General features: G+C 44.7%; 1 protein-coding gene across 1 annotated transcript in view; it reads right to left on the bottom strand.

Annotated features, from left to right (window-relative positions):
- GYPC (glycophorin C (Gerbich blood group)) overlaps window positions 1-21,569 on the bottom strand; it is a gene marked incomplete at its 5' end in the record, with an annotated part of 36,872 nt that overhangs the window by 14,738 nt on the left and 565 nt on the right.

The raw sequence follows: 21,569 nt of genomic DNA, 5'->3' as shown, positions 1-21,569 counted from the left end.
GTGTAGAGAGGTATGGCACAGAGTAGAGAGGTATAGAGCAGAGTAGAGAGGTATAGAGAAGTGTAGAGAGGTATAGCGCAGTGTAGAGAGGTATAGCGCAGTGTAGAGAGGTGTAGAGCAGTGTAGAGAGGTATGGCGCAGAGTAGAGAGGTATGGCGCAGAGTAGAGAGGTATGGCGCAGAGTAGAGAGGTGAGGCGCAGTGTAGAGAGGTGTAGAGCAGTGTAGAGAGGTATAGCGCAGTGTAGAGAGGTGTAGAGCAGTGTAGAGAGGTATGGCACAGAGTAGAGAGGTGTGGCGCAGAGTAGAGAGGTGTAGGTCAGTGTAGAGAGGTATAGCGCAGTGTAGAGAGGTATAGCGCAGTGTAGAGAGGTGTAGAGCAGTGTAGAGAGGTATGGCACAGAGTAGAGAGGTGTGGCGCAGAGTAGAGAGGTGTAGGGCAGTGTAGGTAAGTATAATGCCTCAACATGGGGGGTGGGGGTGCTTTGGGGCATAGCCAATATAGAGATGGACGAACATTGGCCGGGGCGGTTCACGAACATCAGCCGCAAATTTTCTCAAAAGTCCGCGAACCGGAAGTTCGCGGCGGGCCCCATTGACTTTAATGGGAGGCGAAATTTAAAAACCTTTAGGTCATATTTGCAGCCACAAAAGACGTACTAGCTGTGCACAAATAGTCCCAGCACATGGACAATGTCATAACAGAAGTATTGCAATTGGAAAGTTGCCCTAATTTTTTTTTTTTTTTACAGCAAAAAATATATATTTCTTTTCATAAATCAGCCAGAACTGACAGCAGCCGGTAAATACATGTCTAATACATATAGGGTCCATTCACACATCTGTAAAATGGGTCCGCATCCATTCCACAATTTGGCGGAACCTTTACAGACCCATTGATTTTTCATTTCCAGTCTGAAAAATTAGCATTCACAGGATACAGAAGTAAGTGTCGGCCATTCAAGGCCCCAGAAATTAGCCCACATGGGTTTACCTGACAGCTAAGAACGTAGTATTCTGTGGCTGAAGGTACATTAGGCATTCACAGGATACAGAAGTAAGTGTTGGCCTGTATAAGCCCCAAAAATTAGCCCACATGGGTTTAACTGACAGCAAAGAATGTAGTCTATTTGATGGCTAGAGGTACATTAGGCATTCGCAGGATACAGAATTAAGTTTCGGCCTGTATAGGCCCCAAAAATTAGCCCACATGTGTTTAACTGACAGCAAATAAGGTAGTATTTGATGGCTAGAGGTACATTAAGTATTCACAGGATACAGAAGAAAGTGTCGGCCTGTATAGGCCCCAAAAATTAGCCCACATGGGTTTAACTGACAGCAAATAAGGTAGTATTTGATGGCTGAAGGTACGTTAGGCATTCACAGGATACAGAAGTAAGTGTTGGCCTGTATAGGCTCCAAAAATTGGCTCACATGGGTTTAACTGACAGCAAAGGTCGTAGTATTTGATGGCTAGAGGTACATTAGGCATTCACACAGGATACAGAAGAAAGTGTCGGCCTGTATAGGCCCAAAAATTAGCCCACATGGGTTTAACTGACAGCAAATAATGTAGTATTTGAAGGATAGAGGTACATTAGGCATTCACACAGGATACAGAAGTAAGTGTCGGCCTGTATAGGCTCCAAAAATTGGCTCACATGGGTTTAACTGACAGCAAAGAACGTAGTATATGATGGCTAGAGGTACATTAGGCATTCACAGTATACAGAAGTAAGTGTCGGCCTATATTGGCTCCAAAAATTTGGGGAAAAAATTTACTTTTTTTAATTCAAAAATACGAAAACAGTAAAGTTAGCCCAATTTATTTCTATAATGTGAAAGATAATGTTACGGCGAGTGCATAGATACCCGACATGTCACGCTTCAAAATTGCACACGCTCTTGGAATGGCGACAAACATTGGTACTTAAAAATCTCCATAGGCGACAATTTAAAAATTTCAACAAGTTACCAGCTTAGAATTACAAAGGAGGTCTAGGGCTCAAATTGTTGCTCTCGCTCTAACGATCGCGGCGATACCTCACATGTGTGGTTTGAACATCGTTTACATATGTGGGTGCAACTTGCTTATGCGTTCGCTTCTGCGCGCGACCTAACGGGGATGGGCCGCTTTAATTTTTTTTCCCCTATTTATTTTATCTTTTATTTTTACACCGTTTTTTTAAAAAAGAAAAATTTTGATTACTTTTATTCCTATTACAAGGAAAGTAAACATCCCTTGTAATAGACATAAGTAAGACGGGTCCTCTTTAACCACCTAAGCCCTGGAGGATTTGGCTGCTCAATGACCAGGCCCTATTTTGCGATTCAGCACTGCGTGATTGTAACGAACAATTGCGCGGTCGTGCGACGCTGTACCCAAATGAAATTGACGTCCTTTTTTTCCCACAAACAGAGCTTTCTTTTGGTGGTATTTGATCACCTGTGCGATTTTAACTTTTTGTGCTATAAACAAAAAAAGAGCGACAATTTTGAAAAAAATAACAATATTTTTCAAATTTTTTATATGAAATTCTCAAAAAAAAAAGTAAAAATCAAATTTTTTTAACATTTTAGGCCAATTTGTTTTCTGCTACATATTTTTGGTAAAAAAAAATCACAATAATTTTATTTTGATTGGTTTGCCCAAAGTTATTGCGTTTACTAACTACGGGAAAGATTTATGTAATTTTCATAGTTTTTTTTTAAAAACTAGTAATGGCGGCGATCTGCGATTCTTTTTGCGGGACTGCGACATTGCGGCGGACAGATCGGACCCCTAACTGACATTTTTGACACTTTTGGGGGTACCAGTGACATTACTACAGTAATCAGTGCTATAAATATGCACTGTCACTGTAATAATGACACTGGCAGGGAAGGGGTTAACCCTGTGGGTGATCAAGGGGTTAAATGTGTACCTAGGGGTGTGTTTCAAACTGTATGGGGCGTGGCTTGTGAAATGACCATAGGGACCTGTTATCCTATATAGAAGGATCACAGGGGCTCTGTGATCATCCCAGGGAGAAGAACAGTTGGCTGTGTTTATAACAGCTGACCGTTCTTCTCTCTCAGCGGGGAGCGATCGCAGGTGTCAGGCGGCAATCGGAGCCGCCTGCCCCGTGCATCGGCTTCCCTGTTCCAGCGGGAGCACGCTGCCGGCGGCGTGCGCTCGTCCCTTAGCTTCCTGCGTGCGACCGACGTAGGTCTACGCTGGTTTGCACAGGAGAGCCATCCTGCCGCAGTAAAAAGACGGCGGGCGGTCGGGAAGTGGTTAATACCACTTTAAGGGTTGGTTGATCCCTATTGGAGGGCCTGACGATAGGACTTGGACACAATTGGCAGAGGCGGTTACAGTGGCAGGTGTCTCCAGGCATACAACACGCAGCAAACAGGTTTAATTATGAATTAGGTAACATGACAGGACCGCGGCGACAGCTGCTCAACGTCCAATCTGAGCCAACCAGAAAAAAAAAATGGGAGCCGTCAGAGCCCGGAACGCGTCGCTTACAGGGGAAATGGTCGTCTGACTTCCCCAGCTGTTCATTGAACGCAACAGAAAATAAAAGCACAGCCATATCACTGAAAGAAGTAATAAACCCCAAAAAAACTAAATGTAATTTATTGCAGCTTACCAATCATTAGATGTGGTGGCTGCATTCGTTTTATTTTTTAGGCGTTTTTACCCCCTCTGTTTTCACCTGGTGATCTGGCCAGTAACACCCCTCCTGTATTAGAGCACCTCCACTCTGGATGAAGGAGCACAGGGGGCACCTTTGGACAGCATCATTGTCAGTCGTGGGTGGGGAGTGTTAGATGGACTAGCAGATTTGGATACACTAACAAATTGAAGCCGAACTCCATGTCGCTTTATAATCAGATACAGCAAACATTTTTTTTTTTGTAAATTTTGGGATAAGTTTTGCATGAATAAATAAAAGCTGATCATTGTAAGCACCCCTGCCAGGGTTAAAGTGTTACTAAACCCAGAAGCCTGCAGTCACCAGACACCCCCCCCCCCTCTCCCGTCGTCTTCCGTGCCTCTGCCCGGGTCTCCTGCCCCACCGGGAGTGTCGAGCAACCACCCGGCACCTCTGCCGGCAGGTTGGAGTCCCGAACGAAGTCGGATTCGGTTTAGATCGGGAACCCGGAAGCGGCATCTATGACGTCATGTCCGGGTTACACAGCGGCTAAAGGCGCCGAATCTAAAAAAGTGACTGAATTCAAAAATGCAGTTTCTGGCATTTTGAATACATTGAAGTGCAGTGGAGGGGTTTGGGGTCTTTTAGACCCTCGATCCCTCCATAAAGAGTACCTGTCACTGCCTATTACTGTCACATTCCCCCCGATCCCTCTATAAAGAGTACCTGTCACTGCTATTACTGTCACATTCCCCCCGATCCCTCCATAAAGAGTACCTGTCATTCCCTATTACTGTCACATTCCCCCCGATCCCTCTATAAAGAGTACCTGTCACTGCCTATTACTGTCACATTCCCCCCGATCCCTCCATAAAGAGTACCTGTCACTGCCTATTACTGTCACATTCCCCCCGATCCCTCCATAAAGAGTACCTGTCACTGCTATTACTGTCACATTCCCCCCCGATCCCTCCATAAAGAGTACCTGTCACTGCTATTACTGTCACATTCCCCCCGATCCCTCCATAAAGAGTACCTGTCACTGCCTATTACTGTCACATTCCTCCCGATCCCTCCATAAAGTGTACCTGTCACTGCCAATTACTGTCACATTCCCCCCGATCCCTCCATAAAGAGTACCTGTCACTGCCTATTACTGTCACATTCCCCCCGATCCCTCCATAAAGAGTACCTGTCACTGCCTATTACTGTCACATTCCCCCCGATCCCTCCATAAAGAGTACCTGTCACTCCTATTACTGTCACATTCCCCCCCGATCCCTCCATAAAGAGTACCTGTCACTGCCTATTACTGTCACATTCCCCCCCGATCCCTCCATAAAGAGTACCTGTCACTGCCTATTACTGTCACATTCCCCCCGATCCCTCCATAAAGAGTACCTGTCACTCCTATTACTGTCACATTCCTCCCGATCCCTCCATAAAGAGTACCTGTCACTGCCTATTACTGTCACATTCCCCCCGATCCCTCCATAAAGAGTACCTGTCACTCCTATTACTGTCACATTCCCCCCGATCCCTCCATAAAGAGTACCTGTCACTCCTATTACTGTCACATTCCCCCCCGATCCCTCCATAAAGAGTGACTGTCACTGCCTATTACTGTCACATTCCCCCCCGATCCCTCCATAAAGAGTTCCTGTCACTGCCTATTACTGTCACATTCCTCCCGATCCCTCCATAAAGAGTACCTGTCACTGCCTATTACTGTCACATTCCCCCGATCCCTCCATAAAGAGTACCTGTCGCTGCCTATTACTGTCACATTCCCCCCGATCCCTCCATAAAGAGTACCTGTCACTCCTATTACTGTCACATTCCCCCCCGATCCCTCCATAAAGAGTACCTGTCACTGCCTATTACTGTCACATTCCCCCCCGATCCCTCCATAAAGAGTACCTGTCACTGCCTATTACTGTCACATTCCCCCCGATCCCTCCATAAAGAGTACCTGTCACTGCTATTACTGTCACATTCCCCCCGACCCCTCCATAAAGAGTACCTGTCACTGCTATTACTGTCACATTCCCCCCGATCCCTCCATAAAGAGTACCTGTCACTGCCTATTACTGTCACATTCCCCCCGATCCCTCCATAAAGAGTACCTGTCACTGCCTATTACTGTCACATTCCCCCCGATCCCTCCATAAAGAGTACCTGTCACTGCCTATTACTGTCACATTCCCCCCGATCCCTCCATAAAGAGTACCTGTCACTGCCTATTACTGTCACATTCCCCCGATCCCTCCATAAAGAGTACCTGTCACTCCTATTACTGTCACATTCCCCCCCGATCCCTCCATAAAGAGTACCTGTCACTGCCTATCACTGTCACATTCCCCCCCGATCCCTCCATAAAGAGTACCTGTCACTGCCTATTACTGTCACATTCCCCCCGATCCCTCTATAAAGAGTACCTGTCACTGCTATTACTGTCACATTCCCCCCGATCCCTCCATAAAGAGTACCTGTCATTCCCTATTACTGTCACATTCCCCCCGATCCCTCTATAAAGAGTACCTGTCACTGCTATTACTGTCACATTCCCCCCGATCCCTCCATAAAGAGTACCTGTCACTGCCTATTACTGTCACATTCCCCCCGATCCCTCCATAAAGAGTACCTGTCACTGCTATTACTGTCACATTCCCCCCCGATCCCTCCATAAAGAGTACCTGTCACTGCTATTACTGTCACATTCCCCCCCGATCCCTCCATAAAGAGTACCTGTCACTGCTATTACTGTCACATTCCTCCCGATCCCTCCATAAAGTGTACCTGTCACTGCCAATTACTGTCACATTCCCCCCGATCCCTCCATAAAGAGTACCTGTCACTGCCTATTACTGTCACATTCCCCCCGATCCCTCCATAAAGAGTACCTGTCACTGCCTATTACTGTCACATTCCCCCCGATCCCTCCATAAAGAGTACCTGTCACTCCTATTACTGTCACATTCCCCCCCGATCCCTCCATAAAGAGTACCTGTCACTGCCTATTACTGTCACATTCCCCCCCGATCCCTCCATAAAGAGTACCTGTCACTGCCTATTACTGTCACATTCCCCCCGATCCCTCCATAAAGAGTACCTGTCACTCCTATTACTGTCACATTCCTCCCGATCCCTCCATAAAGAGTACCTGTCACTGCCTATTACTGTCACATTCCCCCCGATCCCTCCATAAAGAGTACCTGTCACTCCTATTACTGTCACATTCCCCCCGATCCCTCCATAAAGAGTACCTGTCACTCCTATTACTGTCACATTCCCCCCCGATCCCTCCATAAAGAGTGACTGTCACTGCCTATTACTGTCACATTCCCCCCCGATCCCTCCATAAAGAGTTCCTGTCACTGCCTATTACTGTCACATTCCTCCCGATCCCTCCATAAAGAGTACCTGTCACTGCCTATTACTGTCACATTCCCCCGATCCCTCCATAAAGAGTACCTGTCGCTGCCTATTACTGTCACATTCCCCCCGATCCCTCCATAAAGAGTACCTGTCACTCCTATTACTGTCACATTCCCCCCCGATCCCTCCATAAAGAGTACCTGTCACTGCCTATTACTGTCACATTCCCCCCCGATCCCTCCATAAAGAGTACCTGTCACTGCCTATTACTGTCACATTCCCCCCGATCCCTCCATAAAGAGTACCTGTCACTGCTATTACTGTCACATTCCCCCCGACCCCTCCATAAAGAGTACCTGTCACTGCTATTACTGTCACATTCCCCCCGATCCCTCCATAAAGAGTACCTGTCACTGCCTATTACTGTCACATTCCCCCCGATCCCTCCATAAAGAGTACCTGTCACTGCCTATTACTGTCACATTCCCCCCGATCCCTCCATAAAGAGTACCTGTCACTGCTTATTACTGTCACATTCCCCCCGATCCCTCCATAAAGAGTACCTGTCACTGCCTATTACTGTCACATTCCCCCCGATCCCTCCATAAAGAGTACCCGTCACTGCCTATTACTGTCACATTCCCCCCGATCCCTCCATAAAGAGTACCTGTCACCGCCTATTACTGTCACATTCCCCCCGATCCCTCCATAAAGAGTACCTGTCACTGCCTATTACTGTCACATTCCCCCCGATCCCTCCATAAAGAGTACCTGTCACTGCCTATTACTGTCACATTCCCCCCAATCCCTCCATAAAGAGTACCTGTCACTGCTATTACTGTCACATTCCCCCCGATCCCTCCATAAAGAGTACCTGTCACTGCCTATTACTGTCACATTCCCCCCGATCCCTCCATAAAGAGTACCTGTCACTGCCTATTACTGTCACATTCCCCCCGATCCCTCCATAAAGAGTACCTGTCACTGCCTATTAATGTCACATTCCCCCCGATCCCTCCATAAAGAGTACCTGTCACTCCTATTACTGTCACATTCCCCCCGATCCCTCCATAAAGAGTACCTGTCACTGCCTATTAATGTCACATTCCCCCCGATCCCTCCATAAAGAGTACCTGTCACTCCTATTACTGTCACATTCCCCCCGATCCCTCCATAAAGAGGACCTGTCACTGCCTATTACTGTCACATTCCCCCCGATCCCTCCATAAAGAGTACCTGTCACTGCCTATTACTGTCACATTCCCCCCAATCCCTCTATAAAGAGTACCTGTCACTGCTATTACTGTCACATTCCCCCGATCCCTCCATAAAGAGTACCTGTCACTGCCTATTACTGTCACATTCCCCCCGATCCCTCCATAAAGAGTACCTGTCACTGCCTATTACTGTCACATTCCCCCCCGATCCCTCCATAAAGAGTACCTGTCACTGCCTATTACTGTCACATTCCCCCCGATCCCTCCATAAAGAGTACCTGTCACTCCTATTACTGTCACATTCCCCCCGATCCCTCCATAAAGAGTACCTGTCACTGCCTATTACTGTCACATTCCCCCCGATCCCTTCATAAAGAGTACCTGTCACTGCCTATTACTGTCACATTCCCCCCGATCCCTCCATAAAGAGTACCTGTCACTGCCTATTACTGTCACATTCCCCCCGATCCCTCCATAAAGAGTACCTGTCACTGCTATTACTGTCACATTCCCCCCGATCCCTCCATAAAGAGTACCTGTCACTGCCTATTACTGTCACATTCCCCCCGATCCCTCCATAAAGAGTACCTGTCACTGCCTATTACTGTCACATTCCCCCCGATCCCTCCATAAAGAGTACCTGTCACTGCCTATTACTGTCACATTCCCCCGATCCCTCCATAAAGAGTACCTGTCACTCCTATTACTGTCACATTCCCCCCCGATCCCTCCATAAAGAGTACCTGTCACTGCCTATCACTGTCACATTCCCCCCCGATCCCTCCATAAAGAGTACCTGTCACTGCCTATTACTGTCACATTCCCCCCGATCCCTCCATAAAGAGTACCTGTCACTGCTATTACTGTCACATTCCCCCCGATCCCTCCATAAAGAGTACCTGTCACTGCTATTACTGTCACATTCCCCCCGATCCCTCCATAAAGAGTACCTGTCACTGCCTATTACTGTCACATTCCCCCCGATCCCTCCATAAAGAGTACCTGTCACTGCTTATTACTGTCACATTCCCCCCGATCCCTCCATAAAGAGTACCTGTCACTGCCTATTACTGTCACATTCCCCCCGATCCCTCCATAAAGAGTACCTGTCACTCCTATTACTGTCACATTCCCCCCGATCCCTCCATAAAGAGTACCTGTCACTGCCTATTACTGTCACATTCCCCCCGATCCCTCCATAAAGAGTACCTGTCACTGCCTATTACTGTCACATTCCCCCCGATCCCTCCATAAAGAGTACCTGTCACTCCTATTACTGTCACATTCCCCCCCGATCCCTCCATAAAGAGTACCTGTCACTGCCTATCACTGTCACATTCCCCCCCGATCCCTCCATAAAGAGTACCTGTCACTGCCTATTACTGTCACATTCCCCCCGATCCCTCCATAAAGAGTACCTGTCACTGCTATTACTGTCACATTCCCCCCGATCCCTCCATAAAGAGTACCTGTCACTGCTATTACTGTCACATTCCCCCCGATCCCTCCATAAAGAGTACCTGTCACTGCTATTACTGTCACATTCCCCCCGATCCCTCCATAAAGAGTACCTGTCACTGCTATTACTGTCACATTCCCCCCGATCCCTCCATAAAGAGTACCTGTCACTGCCTATTACTGTCACATTCCCCCCGATCCCTCCATAAAGAGTACCTGTCACTGCCTATTACTGTCACATTCCCCCCGATCCCTCCATAAAGAGTACCTGTCACTGCTTATTACTGTCACATTCCCCCCGATCCCTCCATAAAGAGTACCTGTCACTGCCTATTACTGTCACATTCCCCCCGATCCCTCCATAAAGAGTACCTGTCACTCCTATTACTGTCACATTCCCCCCGATCCCTCCATAAAGAGTACCTGTCACCGCCTATTACTGTCACATTCCCCCCGATCCCTCCATAAAGAGTACCTGTCACTGCCTATTACTGTCACATTCCCCCCGATCCCTCCATAAAGAGTACCTGTCACTGCCTATTAGTGTCACATTCCCCCCCGATCCCTCCATAAAGAGTACCTGTCACTCCTATTACTGTCACATTCCCCCCGATCCCTCCATAAAGAGTACCTGTCACTGCCTATTACTGTCACATTCCCCCCGATCCCTCCATAAAGAGTACCTGTCACTGCCTATTACTGTCACATTCCCCCCGATCCCTCCATAAAGAGTACCTGTCACCGCCTATTACTGTCACATTCCCCCCGATCCCTCCATAAAGAGTACCTGTCACTGCCTATTACTGTCACATTCCCCCCCGATCCCTCCATAAAGAGTACCTGTCACCGCCTATTACTGTCACATTCCCCCCGATCCCTCCATAAAGAGTACCTGTCAATGCCTATTACTGTCACATTCCCCCCCGATCCCTCCATAAAGAGTACCTGTCACTCCTATTACTGTCACATTCCCCCCGATCCCTCCATAAAGAGGACCTGTCACTGCCTATTACTGTCACATTCCCCCCGATCCCTCCATAAAGAGTACCTGTCACTGCCTATTACTGTCACATTCCCCCCGATCCCTCTATAAAGAGTACCTGTCACTGCTATTACTGTCACATTCCCCCGATCCCTCCATAAAGAGTACCTGTCACTGCCTATTACTGTCACATTCCCCCCGATCCCTCCATAAAGAGTACCTGTCACTGCCTATTACTGTCACATTCCCCCCGATCCCTCCATAAAGAGTACCTGTCACTCCTATTACTGTCACATTCCCCCCGATCCCTCCATAAAGAGTACCTGTCACTGCCTATTACTGTCACATTCCCCCCGATCCCTTCATAAAGAGTACCTGTCACTGCCTATTACTGTCACATTCCCCCCCGATCCCTCCATAAAGAGTACCTGTCACTGCCTATTACTGTCACATTCCCCCCGATCCCTCCATAAAGAGTACCTGTCACTGCTATTACTGTCACATTCCCCCCGATCCCTCCATAAAGAGTACCTGTCACTGCCTATTACTGTCACATTCCCCCCGATCCCTCCATAAAGAGTACCTCTCACTGCCTATTACTGTCACATTCCCCCCGATCCCTCCATAAAGAGTACCTGTCACTGCCTATTACTGTCACATTCCCCCCGATCCCTCCATAAAGAGTACCTGTCACTGCATATTACTGTCACATTCCCCCCCGATCCCTCCATAAAGAGTACCTGTCACTGCCTATTACTGTCACATTCCCCCCGATCCCTCCATAAAGAGTACCTGTCACTGCTATTACTGTCACATTCCCCCCGATCCCTCCATAAAGAGTACCTGTCACTGCCTATTACTGTCACATTCCCCCCGATCCCTCCATAAAGAGTACCTGTCACTGCTATTACTGTCACATTCCTCCTGATCCCTCCATAAAGAGTACCTGTCACTGCCTATTACTGTCACATTCCCCCCGATCCCTCCATAAAGAGTACCTGTCACTGCCTATTACTGTCACATTCCCCCCGATCCCTCCATAAAGAGTACCTGTCACTGCTATTACTGTCACATTCCCCCCGATCCCTCCATAAAGAGTACCTGTCACTGCCTATTACTGTCACATTCCCCCCGATCCCTCCATAAAGAGTACCTGTCACTGCCTATTACTGTCACATTCCCCCCGATCCCTCCATAAAGAGTACCTGTCACTGCTATTACTGTCACATTCCCCCCGATCCCTCCATAAAGAGTACCTGTCACTGCTATTACTGTCACAAGGGATGTTTACATTGCTTGTGACAGCAATGAAACTGATCAGATTTTTTTGTTTTTTAAAACCTGTGCTAAAATTAAAAAATTAAATAAAATAAATAGAAAAAAAAATGAAAGCACAATATACAAAATAAAATGGGCTAACTTTACTTTTTAGTTTTTTTTAAAATGCAGTGAAATGTATTTTTCCCCAAAAAAATGGCGTTTGAAAGACCGCTGTGCAAATACCGTGTGACAAAAAATATTGCTATGACCGCCATTTTATTCTCTAAAGTCCATAAAAGTGTCTTTTATATGTCTTTTTTATGGACTTTATTGGAGTTTTTTGATGATTTTGACTGATTTTGACCATTGATGTTTTATTCATTTTACATTTAATTTGTGTTTAAATGTTACACATAAGTTCATGCATATGACCATTGTGTGTGTGTGGGTTACCATCACTCCTACAATTGTAGTTGTATTTAAGTGGTAGTGAGAGGATACCACCATCCCTGCGCTACTGGAATTAATTATTAAATTTTTTTCCCTAATTTTATCAAAATACAGATGTGTGCTCCCCTGGTACACCACCCCCCCCCTCCACTGGGCTCCCCCCCTCTCCTGCTGGCTGCTGCAGGGGATGTGTCACAATAGAGAACCAGGAAGGGGTCGGTAAATATGTAATTTACCAGCTCCTTCCTTTTCTGAATGGACAGAGTCATAGTCAGTGTCATTGTAAAAAAATAAAATAAAATGATAAAAAATAATACAATTAAAATACCAGAAAATAAAAACTACTGACACCAGTGGCTGAACTTCCAGGATCGCAAAGGTCACACTTGCGCCCGAGCCCTGGCATTCCACCACCGTGGGGAGTCCCCAAGATGGCAGGAAGGGGGCCCACTGCAGAACTTGTGAAAGGGTCCCGCTGCAGGACCGTAATAAAGAGACCCACAACAAGAGTAAAGGGCCCCAGGATCAGTGGGAAGAGCCCCAGGCTTGATGGGAAGGGGTCCGGGGGGGGGGCCTTCATGGTTCCTTGTATCGGGGCCCTGAAGGTTCTAGTTACGCCTCTGTTTCGATTTTAAGGTGTGACATGTTTGGTATCTATTTGCTTGGCACAACCTCATCTGTTTATATTTTACCAAAAAAAAAAAAAATGGTGTAATGTATTGCATTGGTGTGCCTCAAACTTAACGTAATGTATTTTTTATTGAAATTTTGCATTTCGTAAACTGTTGCGCTAATACCGTGTGATTTTAAAAAAAATTGGAGCTGCCACTATTTTATTCTCCAGGGTGTCTGCTTTCAGAAAATATAGCATGTTTGTTGGGCTTGTTTAATCTTCAGGAAGAAAATAAAACGTGTGAGAAAAAAAATGGGCGGGGGGAGGGGGTTAAAGTGCTTCAGGGCAGCAAGCAGGGTGCAGGGGGTTAATTGAAGATATAAGGATTGCAGAATACGTCTTGTTTATAGAAGTCCTATAAAGCCTGGCAGTGGATCTGTAGATGGCTGTGAGAAGCGCTCCATCCAGCATCCTCCGGGGATGGGGAGAGGATGTCGGAATATCCTGTTTGTGTCAGCGGGAAGACTCGCTGTTAGGCCATCAGAGGACAGATGGAGAGCTAATAGAGTGTGATCGGAGCCATTCCCAGACATAATCCCATGTGTGCCGTGTGTACGCCGATCCCCAGGACTGTGTACGCCGATCCCCAGGACTGTGTACGCCGGAGAGAGCCGGAGGACGAGCAGAAGGCTTGCCGGATCGTGCGGCATCAATCACGCCGGACAGCAGAAGGAGCTAAACGCAACACTTGCTTTATATAAAAGACCGCTAAACTGAACGCAGCAGGACGCCTTCTAATAAAGAGAACCATTTCATTATACCGCATGTAATAAAAGCCAACCTCCTAAATTTACATGAGGCTGAATTATACCTTTCAATAAAGAATAGGCAAAGGACACCCCCTACCCTGCGCCCCAATTAACTCTACCAGGAAGAATTATTACGCCAGAAATAGTAATGAGTCCCCCATGACATCAGAGGTCCCCCCATCACATGAGAAGCCCCTATCATGTCAGAGGTTCCCCATCATGTCAGCGGTCCCCCATTACATCAGAGGTCCTCCCATTACATGAGAATCCCCCCATCACATCAGGGATCCCCCATCACATCAGAGGTCCCACCATCACATCAGAGGTCCTATCATCACATGAGAAGCCCCCTATAAAATAAGAGAACCCCCATCATATTAGAATCCCCCCATCACATCAGGAATCCCCCATCACATCAGAGGTCCCACCATCACATCAGAGATCCCATCATCACATAAGAAGCCCCCTATAAAATTAGAGAACCCCCATCACATCAGAAGCCCCCCGTCACATCAGAGGTCCCCCATCACATCAGAGGTCATCCCATTACATGAGAAGCCCACAATACATAAGAGGACCCCCATCACATCAGATGCCCCCCCCCCACTTTTACATCAAAGCCCCCTATGACATCAGGGGTCCCCCATCATATGAGAGGTCCCACCATCACGTGAGAAGCCCCCCATCACATGAGACGTTCCCCATCAAATTAAAGGACCCCCATCATGTCAGGAGCACCCCATCACATCAGAGGTCCACCCCATCACATAGGAGGACTCCCATCACATCAGAGGTCACCCATTACATGAGAAGCCCTCATCACATAAGAGGACCCCCATCACATCGGAAACTCCCCCCCTTTTACATCAGAGTCCCCTATGACATCAGGGGTCCCCTATCACATCAGAGGTCCCACCATCACATCAGAGGTTCCGCCATCACATGAGAAGCCCCTTATTACATCAGAGGTCCCCCATCATGTCAGAAGCCCGCCATTACATCAGAGGTCCACCCTCATCACATCAGAGGTCCCACCATCACATGAGAAGCCCCCTATTAAATTAGAGAACCCCCATTATGTCAGAAGCCCCCCTTCACATCAAAGGTCCCCCATCATGTCAGAGGCCCCCCATCACATCAGAGGTCACCCCATTACATGAGAAGCCCCCATCACATAAGAGGACCCCCATCACATCAGAACCCCCCTCCTTTTACATCAGAGTCCCCCATCACATCAGAGGTCCCATCATCACAGAGATCCCACCAACACATCAGAGGTTCCATCATCACATGAGAAGCCCCCCATCACATGAGAAACTCCCCATCAAATTAGAGGACCCCTATCATGTCAAAAGCACATCATCACGTCAGAGGTCCACCCCATCACATAAGAGGACCCCCATCACATCAGCGGTCACCCATTACATGAGCAGCCCCCATCACATAAGAGGACCCTCATCACATCAGAAGCCACCCCCCCCCCTTTTACATCAGAGTCCCCTATGACATCAGGGGTCCCCTATGACATCAGAGGTCCCACCATCACATCAGAGGTTCCGCCATCACATGAGAAGTCCCCATCACATGAGAAACTCCCCATCAAATTAGAGGACCTCCATCATGTCAGAAGCACATCATCACATCAGAGGTCCCCCCAATCACATGTGATGGTCATCACCTATCAGATAACTCTGCCCAATGCCCATCAGTGGTTTCTGTCGCTAGGGATGTGCTTCAGGGAGGTTTCCTCAGCCTCTGGGAAAGGGATACGTCCCCAAAATGTGTCCCTACCAATGGATCCATCGCCTGACATAGCGATGGGTGGAGTCACCTGATGACCATCATGCAGGTTGAAGCAGAGTTGTAATGTACTGTACAGTAATCTGGACTTTGTAGACTCCTGGTTGACTCTTCTAGAAAGACTGGAGCTAGTAATAGAGTCTCATTCCATGCAATTCAACTCCAACCTATGTAATGGTCATCACTTATCAGATAACTCTGCCCAATGCACGCCAGCAGTTTCCGTCGCTAGGGATGTGCTTCGGGGGGTTCCCTCGGCCTTTAAGGAAGGGAGACATCCCCAAGATGTGTCCCTACCAATGGATCCATTGATGGACATAGTGATGGGCAGAGTCACCTGATGACCATCATGCTGTTTGAAGCAGAGGTGATCAGAATTATAACCTGGACTTTATGGACTCTTGGTTGACTCTTCTAGAAAGACTGGAGAATAGAGCTAGTAATAGAGTCTCATCTCATGCACCTCTTCTCCAACCTATGTGATGGCTATCACTTGTAAAATAACTCTGCCCACTTCCCATCAGTGGTTTCTGTTGCTAGGGATGTGCTTCGGGGAGGTTCCCTCAGCCTTTAAGGAAGGGGGACGCCCCCAAAATGTGTCCCTACCAATGGATCTATTAATGGACATATTGATGGACTTTGTAGACTCTTGGTTAACTAGTCTAGACTGGACAACTGATGACTAAAATGCAGGTCGGAGCAAAAGACCATGGACTAACTTTTTAACTTGGACTGTGTGGATTTTCAGTTGTTTCTTGTAGAAGTGGAAAGTCTTAGAGCTACATCATCCTCACATTTTGTGTCTATACTGTATATTCAGTTGCCATCTATTTCTGCATTGTGTGCAGATCAGATGCAGATGACCTTTATCTATGTCCTTATTATAGAGGTCTATTGATCAGACCACAAAGAGGGACATCTGAGGAGTAAAGTGGGATGGGGGGATTTGGTTTCCAGTTGGAAACTGGGATTAAGGGACATTGCTGAAGAACATCAAGGTGCCTTGATGGCTTCTACATCGAGAACCCATAATCTCGAAACATAGCCCATGCAATACCCTGGACTTTGTGGACTCTTGGTTGACTCTTCTAGAAAGACTGGAGACTGAAGCTAGTAATAGAGTCTCATCTAATGCATCTCTACTCCAACCTATGTGATGGCTATCACTCGTAAAAAAAAAAACTCTGCCCACTGCCAATCAGTGGTTTCGTTGCTAGGGATGTGCTTCGGGGAGGTTCCCTCGGCCTTTAAGGAAGGGGGACGTCCCCAAATGTGTCCCTACCAATGGATCAATTAACTGACATATGGATGACTCTTGGTTGACTAGTCTGAACTGGACATCTGATGACTAGCATGCAGGTTGGAGCAGAAGACCACGGACTGACTTTTTAACTTGGACTGTGTGGACTTTCAGTTCTTTCTTGTAGGAGAAGCGGAAAGTCTTAGAGCTACATCATCCTCACATTTTGTGTCTATATATTCGGTTGCCATCTATTTCTGCGTTGTGTGCAGATCAGATCCAGATGACCTTTAACTATGTCCTTATCATAGAGGTCTATAGATCAGACCACAAAGAGGGACATCTGAGGAGTAAAGTGGGATGGGGGGATGTGGTTTCCAGTTGGAAACTGGGAATAAGGGACATTGCTGAAGAACATCAAGGTGCCTCGATGTCTTCTTCATGTAGAACCCAAAAAGTGGAAACAGTGCCCATGCAATAACCTGGACTTTGTGGACTCTTGGTTGACTCTTCTAGAAAGACTGGAGAATAGAGCTAGTAATAGAGTCTCATCTCATGCATCTCTACTCCAACCTATGTGATGGCTATCACTCGTAAAAAAAAACTCTGCCCACTGCCAATCAGTGGTTTCTGTTGCTAGGGATGTGCTTCGGGGAGGTTCCCTTGGCCTTTAAGGAAAGGGACATCCCCAAAATATGTCCCTACCAATGGATCAAATAACTGACATATGGATGACTCTTGGTTGACTAGTCTGGACTGGACATCTGATGACTAACATGTAGGTCGGAGTAGAAGACCATGGACTGACTTTTTAACTTGGACTGTGTGGACTTTCAGTTCTTTCTTGTAGGAGAAGTGGAAAGTCTTAGAGCTACATCATCCTCACATTTTGTGTCTATATTCAGTTACCATCTATTTCTGCGTTGTGTGCAGATCAGATCCAGATGACCTTTAATTATGTCCTTATTATAGAGGTCTATAGATCAGACCACAAAGAGGGACATCTGAGGAGTAAAGTGGTATGGGGGGATTTGGTTTCCAGTTGGAAACTGGGATGAAGGGACATTGCTGAAGAACATCAAGGTGCCTTGATGGCTTCTACATGTAGAACCCAAAATCTGGAAACAGTGCCCATGCATGTGGGGTCCAAACCAAAAATGTAGCATGCTGCCCTCCCCCCACCTCTCCTGGCCTTAGTGTTGGACCCTAGCTGTCACTGACAGGTTTCAGCTCTAGTGCTGGGTAATCAGTTGAGATTGGCTGTCATTGGTGCTGAGACAAATAAGGCTCCATTCACACCATGGTTCAGTGCGTGTGCCTTCCCACGTGTTTTCCACATGTCACGTGTAGGGCAGCCATTTAATTTTAAGAACAAGAAACGCCAAAAAAAAAAAAAAAAAGTCCCTGGTACCAAACACACAAAAATTTGCGTTAGCGAAAACTTGCACATTAGCAGATGTGTAAGGGTGCCCTTAAAGCCGAACTCCACCCCAAAGGGAAAGTTCTGCTTTAAGTCCTCCTCCCTCCCTGCTCTGCCATATTTGGCGTATCATTTGGGTGTGGGGGGGGGGAGCGTTACCTAGTTTTGACATGCGAGCGATACGTGTAGAAGTTCTCCCCCTCCCCGCAGTCTTCTGGGACGCGCCACACGTCCCAGAAGACTGGAGACCATTCACAAAGCACAGCGCAGCTTGCGCATGCGCAATGGGCAGCCGGCTGTGCAGCCGAAAGTAGCACAGTCAGCTGCCCACAGTTATGATGCTGGTGCCTGGAAGCAAAACCAGTTAAAGAATCAGCCCGGGTATGGACGGCGCTGGAACACTGGACAGGTAAGAGTCCTTTCATTAAAAGTCAGCAACTATGGTATTTGAAGCTGCTGACTTTTCATTTTTTTATCCTGAGTGGACAACCTCCTTAATAATAAATCGCACCGCCGAGCATCAGCTAAAGGGCAACGCGTTTCTGGGCTTGTTGGCAAAGTATGAATTTTTTTCCGCGCGTTCCTGACATGCAAAGATGTAGACCTAGTCTGACCTTATGTTCATATGCCGCTTTTAAAATGGCGCCAGGTATTAAAGTGTTAAATGTAAGCGGTAATAAACTAAAAAGCTAACATTTATTATATTGCAGCTTACTAATTCTTAGATGGCGTGGCTGCATTCGTTTTCTTTTTTTTTAATGCTTTCTTTCCCTTATTTTCTTCTGGTAATACAGCCAGCAAGTTTGTTGTTTTTCAAAAGAACAAGCTCTCCAGCAGAATGTGTCAGTTACTGGGATGAGACAAACCATTTACCACTGGCAGGGGTGCTTACAATGATCAGCTTTTATTTATGGAAAAACTTTATTCTAATAATGGGAAAAAAAAAAAAAAAAAACATTTATAAAGTATTAGCTGGAGTTTGGCTTCAATTTATATGTGTATCTAAATCTGCAAGTACATCTAACCCTAGACTGACAATGCTGCTGTCCAAAGGTGCCCCCTGTGCTTCTTCATCCAGAGTGAATGCACTCTAATACAGGAGGTGTTTAACCTTGACTGATCACCAGGTGAAAATACAGTGCTGTAACAGTTGAAAATGTCAATTGTATATTATCATTATTCTCATTTTTATTATTATTATTATTATTATTATTAATGCTGTTGTTGTTGGTATTAACAATATTATTGTTGTTATTTTTAGTATTATTATTGTTGCTAGAATTAAGATTATTAATATTATTGTTGTTGTTATTATTATTATATTATTCATATTATTATTATTATTATTATTATTATTATTGTTTTTTTTTGTAAGTATTTTTGTTGCTATTGTTTTTGTTGTTATTATTATTATTATTATTATTATAATAACAACAGCAACAATAATAATAATAATAATAATAATAATAATAATAATAATAATAATAATAATAATAATAATAATAATAATAACAATAATTACAATAGCAACAACAATATTATTACCAAAAATATGAATAGCACTAATGATGCTAAAAGTATTAACAACAGTAATATTATTAATAACAACATGAACAACAACAATAATAATAATTACAATAGCAACAACAATGATATTACTAAAAATAACAATAACAATAACAATAATAAGAAGAATAGTAACAATAACAATAATAATAATAACAATAGCAATAATAACACTAAAAATATTAACAACAGTAATATTAATAATAGCAACAAGAACAACAACCACAATAATAATAATAATAATATGAATATTATGAGAACAATAGCAACAATGATAAAACTAAAAATAATAACAACAACAATAATTATAATAACAACAGCAACAAGAATAATAATAATAATAATAATAATAATAATAATAATAATAATAATAATAATAATTATTGTTGTTGTTATTATTTTTAGTTTTATCATTGTTGCTATTTTTCTCATAATATTCATATTATTATTATTATTATTATTGTGGTTGTTGTTCTTGTTGCTATTATTAATATTACTGTTGTTAATATTTTTAGTGTTATTATTGCTATTGTTATTATTATTATTATTGTTATTGTTACTATTCTTCTTATTATTGTTATTGTTATTGTTATTTTTAGTAATATCATTGTTGTTGCTATTGTAATTATTATTATTGTTGTTGTTCATGTTGTTATTAATAATATTACTGTTGTTAATACTTTTAGCATCATTAGTGCTATTCATATTTTTGGTAATAATATTGTTGTTGCTATTGTAATTATTATTATTATTATTATTATTATTATTATTATTATTATTATTATTATTAATAATAATAATGTGTTTGTTGATATTATTTTTATTATTATTATTATTATTGTTATTATTATTGTTATTTTTTTATTATTATTACTTATATTATTAATATTATTAGTATGAGCTATTTGAACAATTTCATTGCCAGTATTTTTGGAACTGTCAAATCGCATGGCAAATCGAACCAGCATGAACGGGGGCTTATTGTTGTTGCTATTGTAAATATTATTATTATTATTATTATTAATAATAATAAAAATAATAACAATATACAACACAATGGGTTTGATTTACTAAAGGCAAATAGACTGTGTACTCTTCAAGTTCAGTTGTTTCAAAACTTAGTAAATGAGGTAATGCTTCACATTGCAAAGAATACCCAATCACATGCAAGGAAAATTATAAAAAAAAAAAAAAAAAAAAAAACAGCATTTTTGCTTGCACATGATTGGATGATGGAAGTCAGCAAAGCTTCTGCTCATTTACTAAGCTCTGGAGCAACTGCTCTTTGCAGAGTGCACAGTCTATTTGCCTTTAGTAAATCAACCCCTATAACATTTCAGGCCCATACTCAGCGCAGTGCAGAACGCTGTAGGGGTACCTTAGATAACCGGGCCGGGTCCTGGAATGGCTCTGCGGGGGGTGACCGCACCGGTATCCCAGTCATGTGTCACTCACAGATAATCCTGGAGAGCGGCTCCCCCCCCCCCCCCCCCCCCCACACACACACCATATCATCTCTCCGACAATCCCAGGAATATTTTTAGGATGGAAGGAAAGAAAAAATCTGGCACTTCCGATACAACGCTCACCCTGCAGACTGACTGACAGTGGGGGGGGGGAGGATTTACTAAAGGCAAACAGACTGTGCACTTTGCAAAGTTGCTCCAGAGCTTAGTAAATGAGGGGAAGCTCTGCTGACTTCCATTATCCAATCATGTGCAAGCAAAAATGCTG

This window comes from Pelophylax lessonae, assembly GCF_965119305.1.
Source record: "Pelophylax lessonae genome assembly, chromosome: 6".
Taxonomy (NCBI): domain Eukaryota; kingdom Metazoa; phylum Chordata; class Amphibia; order Anura; family Ranidae; genus Pelophylax; species Pelophylax lessonae.
The sequence above is the reverse complement of the archived record's forward strand: the minus strand, read 5'-3'. Positions and strand labels throughout refer to the sequence as shown.